Raw genomic sequence first — 22,959 nt, 5'->3', positions numbered from 1 at the left:
CATTAATTAGATTTTAAATAGTGCTTTCCAGAACACCTGTGTACATTTTTGTAGTTTGAGTTAAGGCAACAACATTTTAGTGTAGAAATACTTGGATATAAGATTTGTCATTGTATGGGAAATTGGTGATCACAGCCTGAACCTCTGATTAATCAGCAGAGGCAAGTGTTGGGTCAGCTGTGGGAGCACAGCTGAGAGTAATTTAGCTGTGCTCCTGGAAGGGGTGGAGCTTGACTCCACCTCTTCTGGACCTCATTTAAAGGCTGACCACAGCGAAGGTAGCATCTCTTGGAGATTGTTCCCCAGTGGAGATTGCCTCAGTATTTCCCAGCAAAGGCATCTATATTGGTGAGTTCTTCCCTATAAATAACCTTTTGAATATCTGTTACCATCTTTGTATTATTCCACGTTACAGTCATCCAGGGAGGGAGATGGTCTCCTATCAAACTAAAGCTTTTTGGAAGGCTTTTCAGGCTGGTATTGGTACATGCTTTTGGCATCAGTGGTATTAAAAGCTCAGACTGAGACCTCTGCAAGAGTGCTGCCTCAGCAGATTTGTCTCATTGATGGAAAGAGCAGCCACGATATCTGTACTGCACTGCTTGGAATTTTCCCTCAAGTAAAGCTAGAGAAGCATGGTAACAAAAGCAAGTTTGTTCCACTTTGCTAAAACTGGTTATTCAGTCTCTTCCTGAGGAGATTCAAATCCCTATTACCAGGGGGTCTATAACATGATAATAATGTTCGTTAAGTATAAAAGCTGTAATAAGGACACACAAGAAAGAGAAAAGTAAGGTAGGAAATCAACTGGTAAGACTAAAGGAGAGGGGTTAAAGTAAACAGAGGTAAATACAAGGAAAGCAAATTGTCAGTGGCATCACAAGATTAAAAAAAAAAAATCCAGTAATGAAACACAGACTTGAAGATAGGTGTCTGAAATGTAAGCTGGAAGAGAATATGCTAGGACTGATTGATTCAGTTAGGATAAGAGGAAAATATCTATTCATACAGTCCCTTCTGACTTTCCCCTCATTTCTGCAGATGAGGATATTTTCTCATTGAGGCAGGCTGGCTTCATTCCAAGACTTGTTTGTATGCCATAAAAGTAAAGGCAAGAGAACTTTCTTTCCATGCTAATTATGCTCTTTTGAAAGACTGTAGCACTGTACATGTGGGTGAAAGCCTGGTTAATGATTCATACCACACAGGTGACTAAAAACAGGAATAAAGCCAAGCACTGGTTGAGATGGTGGTGAGATTAACTGATTAATTCCAGTTTTTTCCAGGCAAGATGTTTAACCTCATAATTTCCCCAGCTAATTCTGTGCAAAGCCAGCATTATTTCCAGGAGGGTCTGCATCTTCATTTTATTGAGAATATTAATGATTTACATTCCTTTTTGGCTAACAGTTTCTCAGCTGAATCCACCCTCCATGAAATTAAAATAAATAAACAAAAGACAAGAAATTTCCTAATAACAATAGCCAAAGGAAAACACAGGTCAAAGATTAATGAATAATGGTGGTATAAATGTGATATATACTGATAACCTGCTGTATCCAACATCTTAAAATAATACTGACCTGCCAGAGTTCCTGGAAGTATTCCAGTTTATCTGCTCTTCCTGGCAGAAGCACTTCCTACAGCAGGTCTTAATGCAGGAGTGGAGCAGCACTAGTCCTGGCACAGAGAACATTTCTCATTCTCTTCCCACAGAAGCCCTGGTATTTAGAAGGATTCTGTACACATGCAGAAGATCATACAAAGGATATGTATAATTCTTAGTTGAAAGAACGGATCAGTTTTGCACAATGAGGAAATGTCTTTGGTTTGAGATGGAACTGTCTCATATTAAGTGAATCAGAGACAATGTAGCTTATGCCCGAAATTGACAGGTAATGTGTTTCTGTACCAGTTTTGATTAATTATTGTAGCTTGGTATTTAGACTAGATTGAGTACCCAGCATGGTAAAACAGAATATCTTTTCTGTTTAGTCTTAACAAGGGAGAGGTAAATGTCTTTAATATCACAATAAAACATGACAGGAACAAGATTTTAAGAACATAACACCATATGTTAATTAGAGTCAGTGGATTCAGATTATTTTCATATCTTATGTCGCAGTGTCTTTAAATAAAATTTAACTGTCTGAGGAAGTTACTGCTAAGGATGTTTTAGTCAGAGTAAGACATACGAACAACCAAACAGTAAGATTTACAGTGGGGAAAGAAAAAGAACAGCAAAAAGTTTATATTTGGAAAGGGCAGCTGGGGAAAGATTTTAAACATGTTCAAACACCATCAGAAACACAGTCAAGTATGGCAAACTGGAAGCGAATTATATGCCTTACTTTTGAAATGAGCAAAATATGGCTTATAAGAATGCCTGAAACTTTTCAGGATTTAGTAATAACTGTATAATTCTTTTGTAGCACTACCTTCTCTCAGCATTCAGAAGCACAGTGAGTTAAACTCCTGTATGCTTGAACTGGGGAGTTCACCATCTTCTGCAATAAAGTACCCAGCTTTCAATTGAAAAACAAGTGAGTAAACAGAAATTACAATGAAGTACTGAACCTAACAAGAAAATAATAGGAAGCTATCGGATCTGAGACTCAGATTCCAGTTAGCTAGGATTTGAAGTCCTCCCAACTGCAAGCGTCCCTTCTGTAAAAGTGAAAGGGCACTGCCAATATATTAGTTCACTTAAATGGAAGTAGAAGTGGTTGAGGGGAAACATCAATGATTTGATTGGTATTGAGGATGGATGGAGTTTCCTTTCAGTGTTATTTTTTTCTTTTTCCTTCTGATGGTTAAGTGTAGGCCTGTTGAACTATGGAATAGTGAACTGTTAAATGGGCAAGGTCTCTAATTAAATCATTGTTCTAAAAGTTTAATACTGGCAAGGCCTCTTCCATCCTGTTGAGCCAATGTGAAGATGAAATATCTGAGATCTGGTCTCATTTCCTCTAGGCAGATGGGCTGCAATGAGAGGAAAGACCCACATGAGGTCATCCAAGGGCAAGGCAGCATGACAGAGTTGGCAACATTCTCATAATCCTCATTTCTTTCCTTTTGAAGATGAAGGAGCAGACTCTGGCCATAAGTCAGTGCTGAGATCTCTGTATGTGCTTCTTCAGCATGATGGACAGATAACAGGATGAAGACTCTACAAGATCATCTTTTCAACAGTCCCAGCTTGTGATAAGGCATTGAACAGTCTTTTACTCAGCATCTTTCTGTCAAATGAAGGCTCATGTAATGGATGAGAGACAGCCCTCCCTCCTGCCAGGTCAGGATTTCTGAGATTCATGGTACAGCTGGAGGTGGTGAACTGACAGAAATGCTTTGGAAGCTTTTTGCAGGTTTTAAGCACAACAGGAATTTTCTGATTTAAGCAAAAGGGAGAGTGGATCTGCCAATCAGCAAGGAAAAAACAGAGCCCAGGAGTAAATACTGTGAGAAAACATATCGTGACTTCATGTACACAAGACATTTCAGCAATGCTATGATCTAATGGAGGTGGGCAGGAAAGAGAAAAACTATTTTTTTTCTAGGGTGTCTTCAGTAACTAGAAACATACCCTGTAAGGAGCCATCCTGATGGACAGTTTGTTGGTTCTTCTGTCACTGCAGCTTCAAGCCTGGAAGTCACTGGAAATCTCTGGTGTTCCCATGTTCTTGGCTGCTGACAGAACTGTTCATACAAATTGCAACAGTATGTCAGAGCTTTGAAATGGCTCAGTGGCAGCTGAGGCAAGAAGCAAAATTGCCATTATTACCCCTATGAGAAAGAATGAAGGAAAGATTTTTATGACAATTTTGTCAACGTTTAGCAATGCTGTTTTTAAGCAGCTTGAAACATACTTTCCAGTTTCAATGATGTTCAGCCTTTCCTTCCACATAGGCTTATAGTAGACCAGTGGCATACAACTGGCATGAGCTAGAGACAACAGATGCCTCTAATACAGTGCTACGACCTGGGCTGAAGCCCATGGAGAACTCAAAATATTCATTTAAGATTTTTCAGTGTTGTTTATAACCAAATATGGACAAGCAGCACAAATGAATTTGTAGCAGTGACTCCAGCAGACAGCTGCAGAACTACAAAAATGGAGCTGGAAGCAGGATGTAGCTCACAGAGCTAACAGGATAGCAAAGAGAAAGGAGGAAGAAAGAAAACAAATGGTAATTTAAAAAACACTGGATAATGCTGATGAAATGTGGTTTGACACCACTAGTGCTTCAAGACTAAGGGTATGAAACAGAATAATGCAATAAATAAATAAATAAATAAAAATAAAAAAATCCTGCCTTGAATACTCTTGCTTTACAACAAGAAATACAATTTGGTCTGTAAACAAGAAGTAGGAATGAAAAACCTGTCTTGAAACTGCTTGTGAGAAGGAAAAGAGTAGTTCGTTATTATATACCTATCTGTCTTTTGTGCTAGTTATCTTCAAATACCAGTGCTTAATTCTTTGAACTCACATTTGTTCTATTCTGGTGTAGCAGAAATGCTAAGTCACGGCCTGAACCATTGATAGAGCGCCTGGTGGAAAGCAGGGACAACCCAGGGGTGCTCAGGTGCATGCAATGCTGCTGAGTGATCAGAAACAGGGGAGGCAGGATCCACCCCTTCCCAGACCTCATTTAAGGGTTGGATTTCTCCAGAATTTCTTGCTGGAGATCCCTGCCTACCAGAGATTTTCTAAAGGTGTGCAGTTTTTTCTTTCCTTTGTTTTTGAATCTATGGTTGCTATGTTTGGTCTTGTTTTTATTTACTGCAGCTTGGGATTGTGTCGCTTCTATTATTGCTGTACTTCCCATCACATTACAGCATTACATGTGGTTTTATTATCTAATGCATCATTGACTACTTGGAAAAAGTGTGTATTCCAAATCTCTATCTCTATTACTGTGTGATTATTAACTCAGGTAAATAAGTTCAAGCTATCCTAGGGCTCATTGTCTATCTGCTAAAGAGTGACAGTAACTTAATCTGCATTTTATAAGATGTTTTTAGATTCATGGAGTGAGAATGTTGTTCTCTAACACTGGAACAGTCTCCAGTGCTGCAAATCTAAATCCTAGAAATCAGGTATTAATCTATTTACGCATAAATGCAAAAAATCATAAATGCCTGCTCCATCCTTTTTTTCCTGAAGTTAGTGGTAGTTCTAGAGATTAATGTGACATTCTGCTGGTGCACACCTCTGTGTATGAAAGGGAGAGTGATTACATCCCATAATGAAACTAGACAAAGTTATATATTTCTACTCACTGTGGATAAAAGGCAGAGACAGAAAAAATTGTCTTTCTTATTGAACTAAGTTTTCTAGGACAGTGAATTAGTGCATTCCTAAATAATGTTCTAGCAGTATTTCTTTTTATTTTTTTCTCTTGTAATATTTATTCTTGTAATATTTCCCTGTATACCAGGCTAATCTGTATATTAGTTTTGTGTCTGTGTGTGTGTATATATATATATATATATATATATATATATATATATATGTCATGAGGAAAGACTCCATATCTCTCAGTACTTCTGAAATAACTATGCAGACCTATTATGAAGTCTTCCTTGTCCTCAATTAAAAAAAAGAAAAAACACTTGTTTTGAAGTCCCCTTTTCTACTACTTGTCCAGCTCCCCATTTTTCAAACAACAGTGGAATGAATGTTGATATCCAGAGAAAGAGAAGATGATAGTGCAGGGCTGCCTTACTACCTGAACCTGTGTTAGTTTCGGTGCTGAAAAGGATCAGCACTTGCAGATCCTGTAGCCATGCAAAGATTCTAGGCAGGCTGGTATAAACTAGTGTGCATATATATTAAAATTGCTCTGTGATTTCAGAGTAATAAAAATCAACTAAGGTAACTCTTTATGGACCTGGTGCATGGAGCCAAAGATGGTACCAAGTACCCTCCTCCTGCAGTGCCAGCTGATCAGCAGGAGTGGGGATGATTCATTCACTGCCTGTTGAGCTTGAAGATTGGCTGGACAAAGCTAGACAGCAACCAAGGTCTGGATGTGGTGCATGTCCTATAGAGTAATTACAAGCCATGGCAGAGTGACGTACTTCCTCTTCAACTCATATTTGACCCTTATTGTCATGCTTGTTGATCTTTCCCATTCCAGTGTGAATTCAGTATTGTGCTAATGAAAAGTGAAGAAAATGCCTGAATTATATTTGCTCCACTGTTTTGCAGCAGCCACTCTTCTTTCAGCAAGTCATTTGTAATCACTGCTAACACAGAAAACAGGCCCACAGCTGTGACACACCATCCAAGTCCAGCAGCCCCAGTTCTTACTGCCTTTCTACTCTCGTTTTCCTTCCTGCCTAGCAAAACAAACAAAGAAATCATCTTCCTCTTTTTTTTGGTCTGCTTGGAGGAATGTTATTTTCTGTAGTTCTCATGGAATATTTTAAAACCATCAATCTACTGGGCAATGGACCTGAAAACTCCCTGACACTGTGCTTCAGCGAAGCACATGTGCAGACAGTGGTTTAAGCACACATTTAATTGTTTTGCAGAACCAGAGCTGCAGTTAGCAACATTCTGCTGCACAAATAAAAAAGTCCACAGAGGAGCACTGATTGCTCTTTACTGAAGTTCCTAAACCTGAATTTTCAGAGGAATTGGATTTTATTCAGCTTATACAACCCTCTATGATTTTAAGGAGTTGATGTGCGTTTATGAAGAAGCCTTATGTGTTCTCCCAGGCTTCAGGATTTTTATTCTGTAAGCTTATGAGACACACACAAAGAAAGAACAAAATCCCTTTGAGTTTTGTAACTCTTTCTCCAGCACTGAAGATGTTCAAAGCAGTGTGTTGTAGAAGTCTCTGCTGTCTCAGATGGAATAGGAATGGCTGTTGAGTTCCATTCTTTTAATAGGTATGTTTTCCAAAACAGGTGAGGACTTTTCTTGAGACCATTTTTGTTTATACAAATTATATACAAATATGCATTTAGTATATTGCATATAAAAATAAGATTTATAAACATTTTAAATTTTACTAGGCTTCTTTAGAATTATTGGATTATGTGCATAGTATGCATTTTGAATTGTTACAGTTTATGCATTTATTTTCACAGACTATTTGAAAGACAAATATGAGCTTTCTGTTCTTCATGAAGATCATTCAGATACCTGAAGGCTCTTACAAAAGCCTGTTTTCCTTTTCTCCTTCTTTCAGAACCACTTACTATAAATCAGTCATCCTAATATAAGCACTTAAGAATGGCTGTCATCTGCAGATTCTGGATTTTATTTTTTTCTTCCATAGATTCTGCACTAATATTTCTTAGAACAGAGGATGAGATAGGAATAGATAACCTTTTGCAGACTATAGAGATTTTGTTACACTCGTCGAAGAATCTATAATTCTTGTTAATTGTAGGGATTAAAAGTGATTCAGGAATACAAAAGATCTACTTACTTCATAACCCTGCAATCTATTTGCTTGCTTGAAAATCCTGGTTATGAACCAAGAGTGTCATTTCAGGCTACCAGGAGGAGAAAAAGCATTGTGAAAATAATTAGTTTTGAAGTCTGTGACCTGAATGGAATTGCATAACATATATGCTCTCATTTAACATTTAATTTTGCATTCTTCTCTGTGCTAAAGAGTACAAATTGTGATTGACTTATGTTGTAAGTCAAAAAAGGCAACCTAATAAATTATTTTAATATTATATATATTTTGTCACTGGAAAGGTGAACATAGAATAGAATCATAGAATCATTAATGTTGTGAAAGACCGACCTCTAAGATCATCCAGTTCAACTGATCACCTACCACCCATACTGCCAAATAAACGGTATCCCAAAGTACAACATCTACATTCAACTCAGGTGAACATAAGATTCCATACTTAAACTACAGGAAAGGAAAAGAGGCTACTTCTCAGAAATAGTAATGAAGAAATAGCCTCCAGTAAGCCATACCTCGGTGGCCACGTCAAATGATAAAGGAGTAAAATCAGTCTTGACTAGCAATTCACTGAACCTAAAATCAGTGTTTACAGTCACTTGCCACGTAGGAAAACAATGTGCAGAGTTCTGATTTTTATTTTTTTAAGCTACTTAGAGGAAAGTAAACGTAATTATATCCGAAAGCTAGTTAGGAGAAATTAGCTCAATGAATTATCATTCCCACTGTTTAATTAAGGAAATATTTAACTTCCCAGCTTGAGTTATTTTGAGCTTCTTACACATGCCAGAACTTTTCTTCTGCTTGGAAGTTGCATTGTAGAATGTCTATTGGAAAGGGAATGCTAATTCTGTTTTAGGAGAAAAGCATTCATGGTTATAGCAATAGAATAACATGAAATACCAGCAGGTGGGAACTTTTGTCCTGCACTGACGTATTATTTAAATACTGGCACAGAAGTTTTTGGCTGAAGAGTGCCTGTACATTGTCTCTTTTCCTGCAGGTTTGTAAGGATGTGTTTTCTAGATCCTGTTCAAACCATTGTTACTTCCACATGCTGTTGAAAAGTAAAATGATACACTTACTCTAGTGCCCCAACATCTGTGTTGCACTGAGTGCTAAGCAGAAATGAGCTGAATGGTAGAGGTCAAGATTATAGTGGAGCACAGCAACAATTCACACTGCAGAAGCTAATGTTGGGCTGAATACCTGTTGATAAACTGCCCACCCTGAAAAGTAGAAAGCATGGAACTATCGATATTCCCTTATTCTGGCAAATACCTTTTTAGATTTTCCTAGAAAGATATTATTTAAGTATATTTAGCATGCAGTATTGCTTGGGTGAGCAAGTTAGGATCTTACTCATTCCAGGGTACCTCATCTCATTTTATGTACTAAGGCTCATTTTCTTAGGGAGAAGGGAAAACAAAGTTTCTCCTATAGAAGCTACCAAAGCCCTTAAAATATTTTAGCAAGAACAGCAGCAATGCTTCGATAGGAATCAGACAGACAGGAAATTAAGTGTACGTAAGCCCTCCTCCTCCCCTCTGTGCCAGCAGGGCAGAACCCAGAGTGAATTGAGAACCTACATGCTGAGCAAAGCCTGTTAAAATGGGGTAGGAGGCATTAGCTCCCTTCAGATAGTAACAGACCATTAAAAAGAGGAAGAAGCATTTGGAAACTATTCATTGGATTTTGTTCATAATAAGGTTTCATTCTTCATATTATCACTGCAGTTGCTGAGAGCTTGAGCTGTTCTTGTGGCATCTTGGCATGAGTATAACTGAATGATTCTGCAAAGCATTCACTGATGTAACCAAAGGAAGCGTAGGTAGTTTTAGCAATGTCATGCCTATGAAGATGTTCACAACTTAAGGAGCACAGTGCTGGAAGAGCATACATCCAGAATAGAAAGACAAGGACTGCAGCCTTTTGGAAGACTCTATTATGGCTCACAGCTTCAGTTATCAGTCCCAATAAAAAATTAAAATGGTGGCTTATGTCATTTGAAAAGGTCTCCTTTTTCTGGAGATTCCTTCATCACTCTCAAAAGAGGCTTCAAGAACTTTTTAGAAGATGTTCCATCAAATATACATAGTATAAATGCATGTATTGCCAGGAGTTTGCTCTTTGCCAGGAACTGGAAACAAAGAGTTTCTAATGGTGTTTGACTTAAAACTGCTTGTCCTTAATTTATCCTTAAAAAATGCTGCTTAAAATCCTGTTAGAACCCTTGGATAGTAGGAAAGCAGTTGATATAAGTGATGCTCTTTTTACAGTACAGTAACTCAGAGGCTCCAGTCCCCAGCTGACTTAAGGAAAACATGCATAGACACACACCAAGCAGAAGTATGTTGTGGCATAGCTTTGTCCTGTCTTCCTGCATTGATCAACCAGCTTGCCCTGACTGACTGTTCACACAACTATGTAAACAGGCAAAACAAAACCAGCCAAACAAAAAACCCACAAATCTTTAAAATCTTGTCTTAAATGATTAAGCACAAGTGTGGATCTGTAAGGCAATTTCTGGCTATTGCAACCATAAGTCTTTGGATTTCCTGGTCCTAGGATGCCTTTTGCTCTATTCCTGACCAGTCTCCTTTAACCTCTATCCTGTGCTCAGGATTCTACATATGTACATATTTTCAGCAAGCATATCTGCACATCTTTAAATTGCCATTCTCTAACTGGCTCTGTCTGCTACCTGGATAGTACCCTGTAGCAAACCTGGCATGGTTTGTTTCCTGCCATGGTTCAGCAGCTGATCTTTTTTGCAAAGTGAGAAGGGAAGCAGTGAAACTACTACGTGGTATGCAAAAGGTGGCTTAGAAAACAAAAATGTAGTAGAAAGAGCAGGAAGGAATTGTCTGAAACACCAGCTGTTCAGCATTAGCTCAGCTCAGCTTGGTCTGGTAATGGCTAAGTAAAGTAAGGTTGGCCTTGTAATTGTAGTAAAGGAAATGTTGAAAAACAGACTCTACTCTGACAGCCTCTCACTTTTTCCATTTTAGCTCACACCTTCTCATATCAAATGATGGGCTGCTGTAGGTCAGCCTTAGGGAAGTGCTAAATAGGGTTCTCCATTTTCATTTAAGCCAGACCATCGAGGTCAACCACAAAATTAGTAAAATGGCTACTGGTGAACAGATGAATTAATAGAGCATTTTTTGAGTCACAAAACTGAGGTTAAGTGAGCAGTTTCCAAGTGACTAGTGCTACTGAGCAAGCCTTTGTGTTGCTAAAGAAACACCCTGCCTCTGCCAGGACCTGGATTGGAACATGGGTTGGGTTCACCTTGTTACAGAGCAGGGAGGGAAAGAGATGCTATTTGAGGTATCCCTGCGTAATGCTGGCTGCTAATGATAGGATCACCATCTACTGGTACATGAAGATATTTGCCACATCTGAGGTAGTACTGCATGTCTTTCACACTTATTCTGATTAATGTAGACTCATTTGACTCGAGAACCACCAAAAGCTGGGCTCCTGTGCTGGGTCTCCAAACTCAGCATAGATCCCTACCAACATCATCTACTTGCTGGAGGGATGGACATGGCACTGCAGCTCACCATTTAAACTGTGTGTGTAGAACTAGTAATTAATGCTTTTGATTTTTTCTTCTTGGCTGTGAAACAAGAATTGTTGTTTAAATTAAAAATAAGCAAGAAAGAAAAGAAAAGAAAAAAAAAGGAAAAAAAGAACTGAGGGACATCTGGTAAATTCTCTGAAAAAAATGTGTAAATGTCTGAGAGAGAAGCAGTGATTCTGAGGAGCCCACAGGTGCATAAGACCTGACTGCAGCCCATCCTTGGTTGTAAGGACTAATCAACTGCTAAGGTAGCCCCAACTGCAGCAGTTAGATTTCTTTCCAGAGATGAGGATGCAGTGAAGTGGTGTAATTTAATCACAGGAAAAAGATCTCTGTGCAGTGGGCTGAGCTAGATGTTTTCCCCTCTGCAAGCACAAAATTCCACTTATGGGACAACAGTTCTACGTTATATTTCATGTAGGTTGATGCCTATAGCCAGGTTATGTTCTCTGTGGGAACCTGGGACCACTTAGCACCATTAAAAACCAGGCTACTCTTATTTTCCTATCTTTCAGTGCTTAATCAGAATTGCTTAAGGAGATCCATGAATTCCTAGAACTTCCTTATGCCTTCAGAAAGTTAAAAAAAAAAAAAAAATTAAAAGGAGGAAACCCTCAGTATTTAAAGATGCTTCAAGAGTTCACAGTCCAACACCTTGTAATTTTAGTGGGCTATCTCACTAAAGAATTGCTGGAAAGGAAAGCCCACCAGCTCCCTTCTGGATGGCAGTGCCCAGGAAAAACACAGACGTCTACTATTTGCTTACCTTGGTTATATTCAGGAGATGTGAAGTTTTCACAGGTGATGCAGAGTAGATGGAAACAAATTTCTATGGCTCATCTGTAGCTTCTGCTTTATCTGCTGCTGCAATTGACTTTCCACAGAGAGGGCTCACAGGCAGTAAGGTTTTTTACTTTGCTTCCTGTGACGTCTTCCGTGGTTGGCTAGGGAAAGGAAATTCTTTGCCCAGACCATGGTAAAGCAGAGGAGCAGGCTGTGGATGTCTCATCCCTGGAGGTGTCTTTAAGACCCTCTTCCAGCCGAAGACATTATGTGATTCTATAATTCTGCCATTCTACTTAGAGCAATGTAGTAACTGAAGCGTGGGTCCAGTTTTTAGATGCAGACAGATGCAGGGCAACTGAGTATAATCCAGAGCACAGGTTTAGAAAATATGTCATGTGAGGAGAAAAGGTTTTAGAAGTCATTTTTGAGTTTGGAAAAGACAAACAGGGGGAAGCAGACAGAAAATAGTGGGGCTAAAATGCAGCTAGAAACTTCATGTTAGACAGAAGGGAGGCTTTGCAGTGGTGGAGAAAGAGAAACACTAGGACATGTCACCATTGCTCTAGTACCTCCTATAGCGTTTGTAACCCATAATGCTGCAAAGAACATGTTCATGTTAAAAGAAAAAGAACAAATGGAATAAAGGCAATTTAACTGCAAACATAAATGCTCCTAATATTATCTCTTTGAGCCACCTGCTGTCAGAAGCTGGCTCTAGGATTTAAAGTTACACAAAACATTTAAAGGAACTAAGCCATTTATGTAGCAAAATCCATGTTAACAAAATGTCCCTAGGGATGTCTCAAAGGCAGAGGTGATTACAAGTGAAATAAATAAAAATAATTTTAAAATAATAATTAAAAAAATATTTTATTATTAAAAAAATATTGGGGGGCTGAGTACAAAGTCCTGGACTGGATTTTTCAAGGGTATTTAGGCTCCAGAAATGTATGTCAATAATTGACTATTTCCCAAAATGGCATAATAAGCTGGGAATGAGCCTGCTGCTGGCTATTGCAAGCAGCCATGCTTCTTTATTGATTTGTGAGCAGAAACAAAAAGCAAGAGCCATTTAGAAAAGGGAAGGCAAATGTAAGAGAGGTGAAGGAAATTGCCCAAGTTTGCATCTCTGGCTGTTATCATTCCACACTTGGAATAACCCGCTTCTGTGGGTTATGGCTTGTAATTTAATTCTGCGTGTCAGGTCTGGGACTCTTGGGAACAATAATACTTCAGGACCCATCAGGCTTATTCGAGATAAATCACACCATTTTTATGGTTCTAATAACTTTGTGGACTGGATATCCCCCCCTAATTAAAATCCTTGAACTTCCTTCTGCACGGAATCACTGAGGCATCCCTGAAAACTACAGCTCCATGGACAACCCTGTGTCCCCATGGAGACAGGACAAAATTGCTTTTTTTACATCACTGAGCTGTCACAGTTCTACTATGCTCATACAAAGCAGCACTTTAGATTTTCAGACCAGGAATACTATGCATTCTTCTCACAAGTGGCAACAACATGAGAAAGGGAAAAGTCTGCCTTTACAACATCAGCATGTTCTGTGAGAGCCACGACCTCCACATACAATCCAACCACCTGTATTAGAATAGAGGGTAGCTTCTAGTCTGTCATTACTGGAGAAAATCGTCAAATGTTTTCACAGCCAGCTCACCATAAATCCTAGCTGTGTTTCTCCCCATACAAAGCAACTAGAGCAGAAGCTGTTAAATACAGATTTTCTATTTCACAGTGACACCTGCAGTGTTAAGGGGAAAATGGCACTGGAAACAGCAATACAGTTCAACTCTATGGTGGTAGGATTATTAGATATGGCTGCTGATTCACTTTGAGGGCAGAATGAGAAGCAGCACATGTGGTCAAACCTGCAGGTTGCTTTCCAAGGAGCACTAGTCCTCCAGGAGCCATGCAGCTGAGCTTTGGGTTAGATAAAGGGCAAGCACTGTTTGTTCAGCGCTGCAAAGTAAGCTAGAATTTCTCTACTCCCTGCAGTGGTTACTTCCAAGGCTTCCTTGGATTTCATCACTTAGATCTTTAATTATGGATATGTGTGGTTCCTATGTGTGTGTTACACACAAATGAGATGGTGAAAATAAGCAGCTATTAAGAACCTAGGACACAAGGTAACGACCTTGAGTTGTGCAGCTGAAGGTTCAAGTTAGATTTTAGGAAAAGATTCTTCTCTGAAACAGTGGTGAGGCATTGAAATGGACTGCCCAGGGAAGTGATGGAGTCACCGTCCCTGGAGGTGCTCAAGAAATGCTTGAATGTGGCACTGAGGGACATGGTTAAGAGGGTATGGTAGGGACTGAACAAGACAATCTCAGAGGTCTTTTCCAACTTTAATGATTCTGGTGCATGGACAGCAGGAGATATCAGGGCACAAGAACAGATGTTCCAGGCTGGAACAAGCAACATACATCATGCAGTTACCCTTGTTTCTCAAAGCAAGATGGTCTTGCTCTGTGATCATGATTCATGTAGTTACTGGTTTCATTCCTTCCTATTATTTTCAATCACAAGGCAAGTGTAGTGTAAATGCTAAGTCATGGCTGGGACCAGTGATGGAGCATGTGGTGAGAAAGCAGGGCCAACCCAGGGGAGCTCAGGTGAATGCAATGTACCTGAGTAACCAGGAGGGGTGGAGCCAGGATCCATCCCTTCCCAGATCTCATTTAAGGGTTCGCAATGGAGGCAAGGGTATTTGTCTGGAGATCTGTGACCTTCCAAAGGTAAGTAGATTCTTTCCATTATTTTTGTACCTGTGTGTTTGAGTGAATCCTCATTTGTTGTAGCCTGGGGTCTTGCAGCTCTGCTGTTACTGTTGTGCTTTCCATCATGTTATAGCAAGTCACAAAACAGGAAAGACTCTGCAACTCTGTAGCAGCTGAAGGAAGTTTAGCCAGCAGGATGTGGTTATGGTTGAGAATTTGGGAAGCCTGTCACTATCCCTGGCTTTCACAAAAAAATGTAATTGGCACTGAGTAATGCCTTTTTCTTTGCTGCTTGCTTCACCACTTATCTCTACTGTCTGCTCAGCCTGAAAGCCCTCACGTTCAATGCTGCTTTGCATGTTTGTACAGCATGTGGCATACTGCAGCCCTTATCTCCATCTGGGCTTCTAGGTGCAAACAAATGATTAGCAGGAATAATAGCCTAAAAAGAGAACAGGCAAATACAAGGCACGTGGCAACAATCCTTGTAGGGGATAGCACACAGGTGTTGTTGCAGGGAGGGAATTTCTGGGTTTGGATTGCAGGTGTAGAAGTTATAGGAACTATTAATCAGTACCAAAAATAGTTCATTCTTTGAGTCACACAACAAACAGAAAGTGTGAATCATCAGATAGGTTGAATTGCAGGATGCTACAGGTAGCACAGCTTTTAAAACTGTGACGAACAGTGACCAAAGTCTGGGCAAGAATTACTGAATTTTACTAGAGGGAAAACAGGATAATTTGTATAAATCACTTTTCAACTGGGCTCTTATGCCCTCTAGAAGCATATGTTTGGCCAAACTGTTCTTAAACACTGCTTGCAGAGAAGCATTAAATACAGTGGTCAGCAGAGAGGTGCACAATGCAGACCAGTAAGTGAAGCAGAGGGCCATTTAGAATGGTACCTCCAGCTAAAGCTTGCCTCTATTATCAATTTTTCTGCTTAACCCTCACCTAAAAGCAGTTAATCCACAAGTAACTACTTATGAAACATCCTTCTTGAAAAAAACACTAGCTGAAAACAGGTTCCCTTCGGTGTCCTCTCCAGCCCAGAAAAACAAGAGCTGCATCCAAGTGCTGTGTATGGCTGCACAGTGAGCTGTGGCAGAGCTGGGGAAGTCCCTGCTTATGTGTAACACTGCAAGACAGGGCCTCCAAGCAAGGTCTGAGTATCAGAGCAAAAACATTTCTCGTTCTCTTTTAGAGTCACTGAAGTCATTTAGTATATGATGCTTCAAAGCATGTGCTTATATATATATATATATATATGCATGTATGTGTATATATATATATATATACACGCACATATATATATATTTAAATGTGTGTGTATATATACTATTCTTCTAATTTGACTTCCAAGTTCAGCGTTGCTGCTCCTTACCAAGCACTGCCTTGAACCTGTTTACTAGTCTGCTATAGCTAATAAGTATGGCTGTATTTGGCTTGGGGAAAGCAGGAATAGCTACAGTCAGAGGAGATTTATAAGCTTTTTCAGGGCTGAATCCAGCTGAACGTGCATAGACTATCTGCTCTTTGATTTTGAAATGATTGTAGTTGCAGTACTTGCCTAGTATAATCCTTTATGCCTTAAAACATTCTCTACTTTGTTCTGAAAGCCTCAGATACTATGGGATTAGAATGAAACATGAAGGGCTTTGGTGCTTATGCACTGTTTCTAAAGTCATCACACATACCTTGGAATAATTATTTCTGTTCTCCTGCAAAGGTTAAGATCAGGAACTGTGCAGGGAGAGAGGAACAGGGTTTGTATGACTTATTGCCAAAAACAAACATTCATTCTGAGTATATTGAGTCCTGGCAGGAAAGGAAATGCAGCAGGAGAACACTTCCACCCTGCCCTACTGTATATCCCTACATACTCAGGACAGGAATTAAAAAGGAGAGTGACTTCCCTAGAGGTTACTGAACAAGTTGGTGATGGTCCATCAATGCAGACCAGCAGAGCTCCACTGAAGTTTCAGGATTTCATGTCAAGAAATGGACATGCTGTAAGGGAAGTGGTGGAGTCACTGTCCATGGAGGTGTTCAAGAAATGTGGAGATGTTACACAGAGGAATGTGGTTTAGTGGGAAATAATGGTGATAGATGGATGCTTGGACTAGATGATCTTGGAGGTCTCTTCCAACACTGGTGATTCTATAAGAGAAAGCCCATCAGGATGGGGTGGTGTTTCCTGATAATACTTCTCCTGCTTATTTGTAGTTAATCACTCAAGTTCAACAGCTCTACTGAAGCTCCTTCTTGAGGCCGGGTGGGCTGATGTGTCTGAAGCCTTGCCTCACCTGCTGATACCAAGGGCTGTGTGATGTCTGCTCTGGGTGTTCACCCAAGGGTGGAGCATGGGAAGTGGAGGGCAAGCCTCACAGGAGAGCTGGAGCAGGAAAGCATGAGTGGTGTCTGATGCTTTTTATTCTGCAGCATGGTGGGGGGTGCTTCACTTTGCAAGCAAGCAACTGTAAGGTCAAGATTCCATGGTGAGCTACTATCTGCTTGGTTCCTTTGCTAATGCAGACAGATCTTTTTAATGCGTCTAAGTGGCATTGCTGTCCTGTGCCCTGTGAGAGAGCTACAGGGCTGTTTCTACTGAGCTATAAGCCAGGGAGCTCCTTGAATTTATTTCAAGTATGCAACGTGACCAAGTATGCCCAGCTTTTCAGGGCCAAATGAACCTGCAGTAGTTCTGCTCATCTGGTAAATCCCAGCTCTTTCTGCTGATGATTCTCTTTTGTTTATAGGTTCAGGTCACAAACTGCTGCAACTCTCCCCTTCATACACTGCTCTCCTTCTTTGTGAGTTCAGAAGACCTGTGCTTTTTAACTTCAACTGAGGACAGATGCTGATGCTAGACTTTCTTGGGTTTATTTCTAACCCTTGCTGGCAACTATGCCACTGTGCCCCAGTGAATAAGAATCTTCTCTTGCCTCTTGTCCTAGGGATTAAATGGTTAACATTTAATTAGAAACATTTAATTAGAACATTTGTACTTTCTTGCCCCCAGCAAAGTTCCCACTAGGCTCTCTGCCTCCTCAGTTATTTTGTATACAGTTAAAACAACAGTAATCTAGGAGAAGGGCCTAATCCTTACAGTAAACGGGCCAGATTATCCTAAAACTGACATAGCACACAGGAGATTTGCAGAAGGCTGAGCAAATTGAGATATACACCAACGGGGTATGTTTTCCCTTGGTACATTTCCCTTGACAACACAGTGCTCATCACAAGATAATGAATATACAAACTACTTCTGACAGGCATGGAAAGTTGTGGGTCCAGATTGCACCAGCTGTACTCAAGCAGTGCTTCCCCCAAAGTCACCTTGGCTGCCTTACAAGGCTGGGAGCGAGTATAAATACAAATGAGCAAAACTGTTCTTCACCAAGGCCACTGCTGGTTTTTTAATGTGTGAAATATTACAGATCATTTCCAGAACACTGTGCTCAAAGCCCATTGGGGATCTTAACACAGGGTATTTTTAGATGTAATATTTTTCAAGGCACAATAGATCTGGAATCAAAAGCCAGCAGAGATCATTAACTTGTGATTGCACCTACTTCTTTGTAAGTGGCACCTTGCTAAAGTAGAGAGGCAGTTCATGTTAACTGAGATCATCATGCTGATTGCTTCTAGCTTACACTGTTTACTTATTTCCACACTAACTGAACTACACAGGTCCAAAGAATATATAAAGAAATGCATGCTAGGCAGAAGGAGAGCAACTGTTTAGTCTGAGCAGGTGCACTCTTTAAAGATTTCTAAGTTTTATTGCACTCAGTCCTCCTTTTGGGTCAAAATCACATTTCCATTCATGCTTACAGATTGTACCTTCAAATGGTGACCTGTATGGTCTCTACTACTGACCAGTTTTACAGAGGTTTTGGGTTTTTTTAATAGCTTTTTTTTCTCACAGTTAGCAACTGGGAGAGCGCTGGAAATTAGAAAGTATTTGGAGGCACCACCTGTTTTAAATCTTATAATGGAGACCTTGGTTAAAAGGAGTCATTCAGGTGCTCAGCTTGCTTGTGCTGTGTGGCTGCTGAAGTCATTGCTCTTTGATCTTCTTCCTCAATATAGGTTTTAAAAAAAAAAACAAAACTGGTAAGGTCCCTGCAGAGGGGCTTCCTGCAAAACTGCATCAGCAACAGCAGGGAGGTTTTCAGGGAAAAGCATGTGTGTTTGCAGAGCTTAACAATGTCATCCTGCTGCTGTGTGTACTCCTGCTTTCTGTGCATGATTCCTAGTAATTCTGAGAACTGTGGAACAGCACAATGCTGCTTGCACGTGTTGTTTTGCATCTGTAATTGCCTAGGTAGCATGTACAAAATCAGGCTGCTGCTCTGGAGAGCTCAACCTACCACCTCTCTGGGTTATTAAAGAGAATCAGGTCTTAAAAAACAGCACTTCTGTCAGGAGGCTTTGCACCTGTTATTGCCATAAGTAACAGCTCACATCACATGGGCAGGCCAGCATAGCTGCAGCAGCCATGCCCTGGGCTGAATCAGCCCATGTTAGGCTCTGGTGAGAGAACAGATGGCTTTCAAGCCTCATTTGTCCCAACTAGCTAGTCTTCAGCCACGCACAGCTCAGCTCGTGCAGCCTGGGCTTAGTGGCTTTATTGGGAAGGGAGCAGAGCATGGTGACACTGTGTTGTGTCCTCTCCCTCATGCTGAAAGCCTAACCCTTTATCTGGCAGAGTAGGTCATTAATGGAAATGTGATGCAAGTGCAGTAGGGGAAGGTAAACAAGATGGACAGATGTGTGTTAATTTGGCTGGAAAAGGTCCAGACTGATACTAAGTTCTGCTTAGGAAGGCTTATTCTTTACCACAGGGGTTGGGATGAGGTGCGCTTATTTTCTGTGTTGTTTCTTTCTTGTCTGGACTTTAGCAGTGCTGTTATAAAGCTGATGAATAATAATAATCATTCATTCATAATGCACATTTACTTTTTAAATCCTGTGCTAATAAAAACTATTATATGTGATAGGGAAGGGGAAAGGAAAAACAACACTGGCTCCAAGCAAACAAGATTCTTCTCTGGAAAGGTAATTAACAGTTGGTCTCCATGGAGCCTTTATCACAAAATCAATAGTAGTCAGTTCTGATTTCCCTTGTTCTTCTTTACTTTGTGCTACTTTTGCTGTTTATAAAAATGTTTGTGTGTCTGCCTACGGGACTGTCACTGGAAAAATGAAGCTAAGAGAACTGTGGCAACTGAGGTGCACAAAGGCACATAAGTTTACTTTGTCCAGAGATTTTTTGGTAAATCTTATTTCAGGATTTTTTACCCCTTCCTTGTTTTCCTAACCTTCCTGTTTCAAAATAGGAGTTTTATCTCTTGTGCCATTACAAAATCATATCATTATTTATTTTTTTTTAACCTCAGCAATACAATGTAAAACTCTTAAGACGGCTGCCCTTAGCACAAGATTTAGGGATAAAATCAGTAGCAAAGTGGAGGATGGAGATTTTTCTGTGGGTGTACTCTGGAATCATTTGGAAAGGATACAGACATCTGGAGGGGAATCCAGAGAAGGATCACAGATAATGAGACCTGGTAATCCTGTAGTTAAATGCACATACTAAAACAAATGGGAAGAGCAGATGGATGTCCACTGAAATCAGGAAATTCTTGTAAGGGAGAATTTGCACAGGACGCTTGACAGTCACTGTCAAATGGATGTTTGAGTAAGGTCAGCTGGCTTTCTAAAAGTTCTAGCATGGATAACACAAATGTTGTTGGGTCTGATGTGGAAACTGCTGGATAAATTTCTCTGTCTGATGCTAAGGAGGATTATAAACTAGTTTAACATGTTACATCCTCCTAATCTATTCACATGAATGTTTTATTTTTGGGGTTTCCCAGTAGGGTCAGTATTGCTTGTAGCTTTCTTCTCACATCTCTTCTGTGAGGACTTTCTCACACTGGTTGTACTAAATCCATGGAAAACTCAGAAATTAAGTCTGATTTCCCATTCCCTTTAGGATAAGTTAACCTCTCATTATCTTTCTCTCTATGTGCTGCCTGGCTTCTCCAGTCCTCATTTATTGGTTGCCTCCAGAGCTGTAATGATAAGGAACCTGAAGTGGAATATGTCCCCTTATGCATTGGTTATGTCCCAAAGGAGCAGGGCTGCCTGTGAACAGGTGCTCCATAGTCATCTCATAACAACTGCCTGGACCTTCAGTCAGTTTCCTCCTCTCCTTCTTTGAGTGGGCTGATTAGGGATGTTTACTGTAGAATGGGCAGCCTACACATTATAAAACCCTCCTTTCCTTCCTGTCCTCCCTTCAACCTTCAGTTTCACCTCTAATAAACTTGCTAGACTATAAATGGGTGAAGAGAGCTCAGTGCAAACTTTGTTGCTTTTACCAACGTTTCTACCAAGGAACAAACTGTTGTCAGTAACAAAGCAAATGTGTATAAGGATGGCACTTTTTCCTTATTTCTAATACTCAATGCTCCGGATTGTTTTCCTATGGATTCTGTATTGGATTTTCCCTTATGGTTTGTAACAAAATGAGGAAATGAGATTAAAAATTCAATGCTGAATGTAAACAGACCATTTATGTTTTGCTTTGTTCAATAGTGCTTCTTGTTTACTTACATAACCTTTCTAGAATGTTGTCTTTAAAATAGGAGTCTTACATCACCACATATGTAACAGATCTGAAAGTGCAGGCATTTAATAATCACTATCTAGAAATAGCCATTTATAGATACTGAGCTGCAGGTCAAGCTGTGAGTTCTTATAATCACAGGAAGATGAAGAGTGAGATGGAGTAAGGATATGCTGACCGAAAGTCATGTTTGTAAAACTACATCCTCCATGAATTGTTGAGAAATGTTAGGTTTTTCTTCATTGTGCTGGTACTTCCTGGTGTTCTTACTGCCCTCAAATTAAGTATAGCCTGGTGCCAAAAACAGTTGTGAAAGAAAATTGCTATGTAGGTTGAGACCAATTTCCAGCTTTTGAAGGGAAAAAACAGTAGTATATCTAAGCTGTGTGTTAGTAAGAATTTTGGGGTCAAGGTTTGATCTGCCACCATGTTGGAGATCACTTGGGAGTAAAAGCTGGAACAAACCAGCAGTCTCATTTTATCACTGACCCTAAATTCCATGGGCTCTAATCCCAGCAGTCAGACTGGGCTTTCAATTTCAAGAAATATAAAATATCAGTTAATGAGATCCTGTCCCTTCTGAAATCAATAAGAAGATTATTTATGTAGAACTCTCAGCCAGAATGAGTTGAAATCACCAGATTTCTCTTTATTCTAGATAAATCATAGAGTTTTTAATATAAATTAATCACCTGAAACATACCTGTAAGTTACCTTTGTAGTATTCTGTGATATCTGAAAGATCTGGTGTAATTTCATATGCTTCTCTAGCTGATAATAAAACTCAGGCTCTTTCTATGGTGTTACTGGAGTGACTCTGGAACAGTTGCAACCCTCTGTTTTGTTCTGCTATGCAGGTAGCTTCTAAAGGTGCTGAGTGTACAGCTGATTCTTTTAACTTGCTGGCCAAATTGGCAGAAGACAACAGAGAAAAGTAGGCTAACAGAGAGGTTGTGTTTATTCATCTGCAGATTTCACTCACAGAAAAATGTTCCTCTGAATTTACACTTTGATGCTATTATAGGTATGTTAATTTATATGTTGACTGTAGGGAGTAATAAAAAGTTTCATTTGGAGAAAGGATGTCTTGGTATCCTCTCTACGGAGCTGATTCTTCCTGCTTGTTTTTAGTGTAAAACTTGTTCATGTCCCATTTCAAGCCAAAGCCTAAGTACTAGTATGCATTTCAAGCTAAAGCCTAACAGTATGCTGTTGGCTTTAGGTGTTGGTGTTCTGTTGTTTTTGTTTTTTCTTCATCATCAGCTGACAGAGTTGTAAAAGAAGAATGCGAATAGAATAGCAGCGAAGAAAGGCAAAACATGGTTTTTATTCAAGTCTTCCTTTCATGGTTTTGCAAGGGTACTTTTAAAAGTAACCCTGTCTTGCTTTTGCAGTGTTAAGGGGCTATTGTGCAAAAAGGCTTGGGCTGATCAAGTCATAAGCCCGATTTTATGCCTGAGGAGACTGTATTGCATTTTATATATGGCCTTGTCACCTTATGCAGCCCTAATATTTCTGTGCTATCGATGTCGATATGTACTATCCAGAGCTGCTGTTACTGCAGCTCTAGTGGGACAGGTATTTGATTTTAATATAGGAAATGCTGTGATGTCCGTGCATTGTTGCCTGAATAGATTTGAAGTTGTAGGTTTACTAGAGCTTGACTGAAATAGCATTCAAATGAATGAGCATGCTTTGGTTTGCGAGGGCATTCATTTTGGTGGTGTTTTAGATGGTAGTTAACAAGGAGGCATGTGGCAC

At 39.8% G+C, this 22,959-nt stretch overlaps 1 long non-coding RNA gene across 1 annotated transcript; it reads left to right on the top strand.

Annotated features, from left to right (window-relative positions):
- Positions 1-254: 254 nt before the first annotated feature.
- On the top strand, positions 255-4,319 carry LOC107313174 (uncharacterized). Its single transcript, XR_001554858.2, has 3 exons — positions 255-348; positions 2,433-2,543; positions 3,082-4,319. It is a non-coding gene; the product is annotated as an uncharacterized LOC107313174 (long non-coding RNA).
- Positions 4,320-22,959: the final 18,640 nt, after the last annotated feature.

The sequence above is a fragment of the Coturnix japonica genome, chromosome 4 (genome assembly GCF_054131305.1).
Source record: "Coturnix japonica strain WE chromosome 4, WE-NBRP24, whole genome shotgun sequence".
Classification (NCBI taxonomy): domain Eukaryota; kingdom Metazoa; phylum Chordata; class Aves; order Galliformes; family Phasianidae; genus Coturnix; species Coturnix japonica.
The sequence above is the reverse complement of the archived record's forward strand: the minus strand, read 5'-3'. Positions and strand labels throughout refer to the sequence as shown.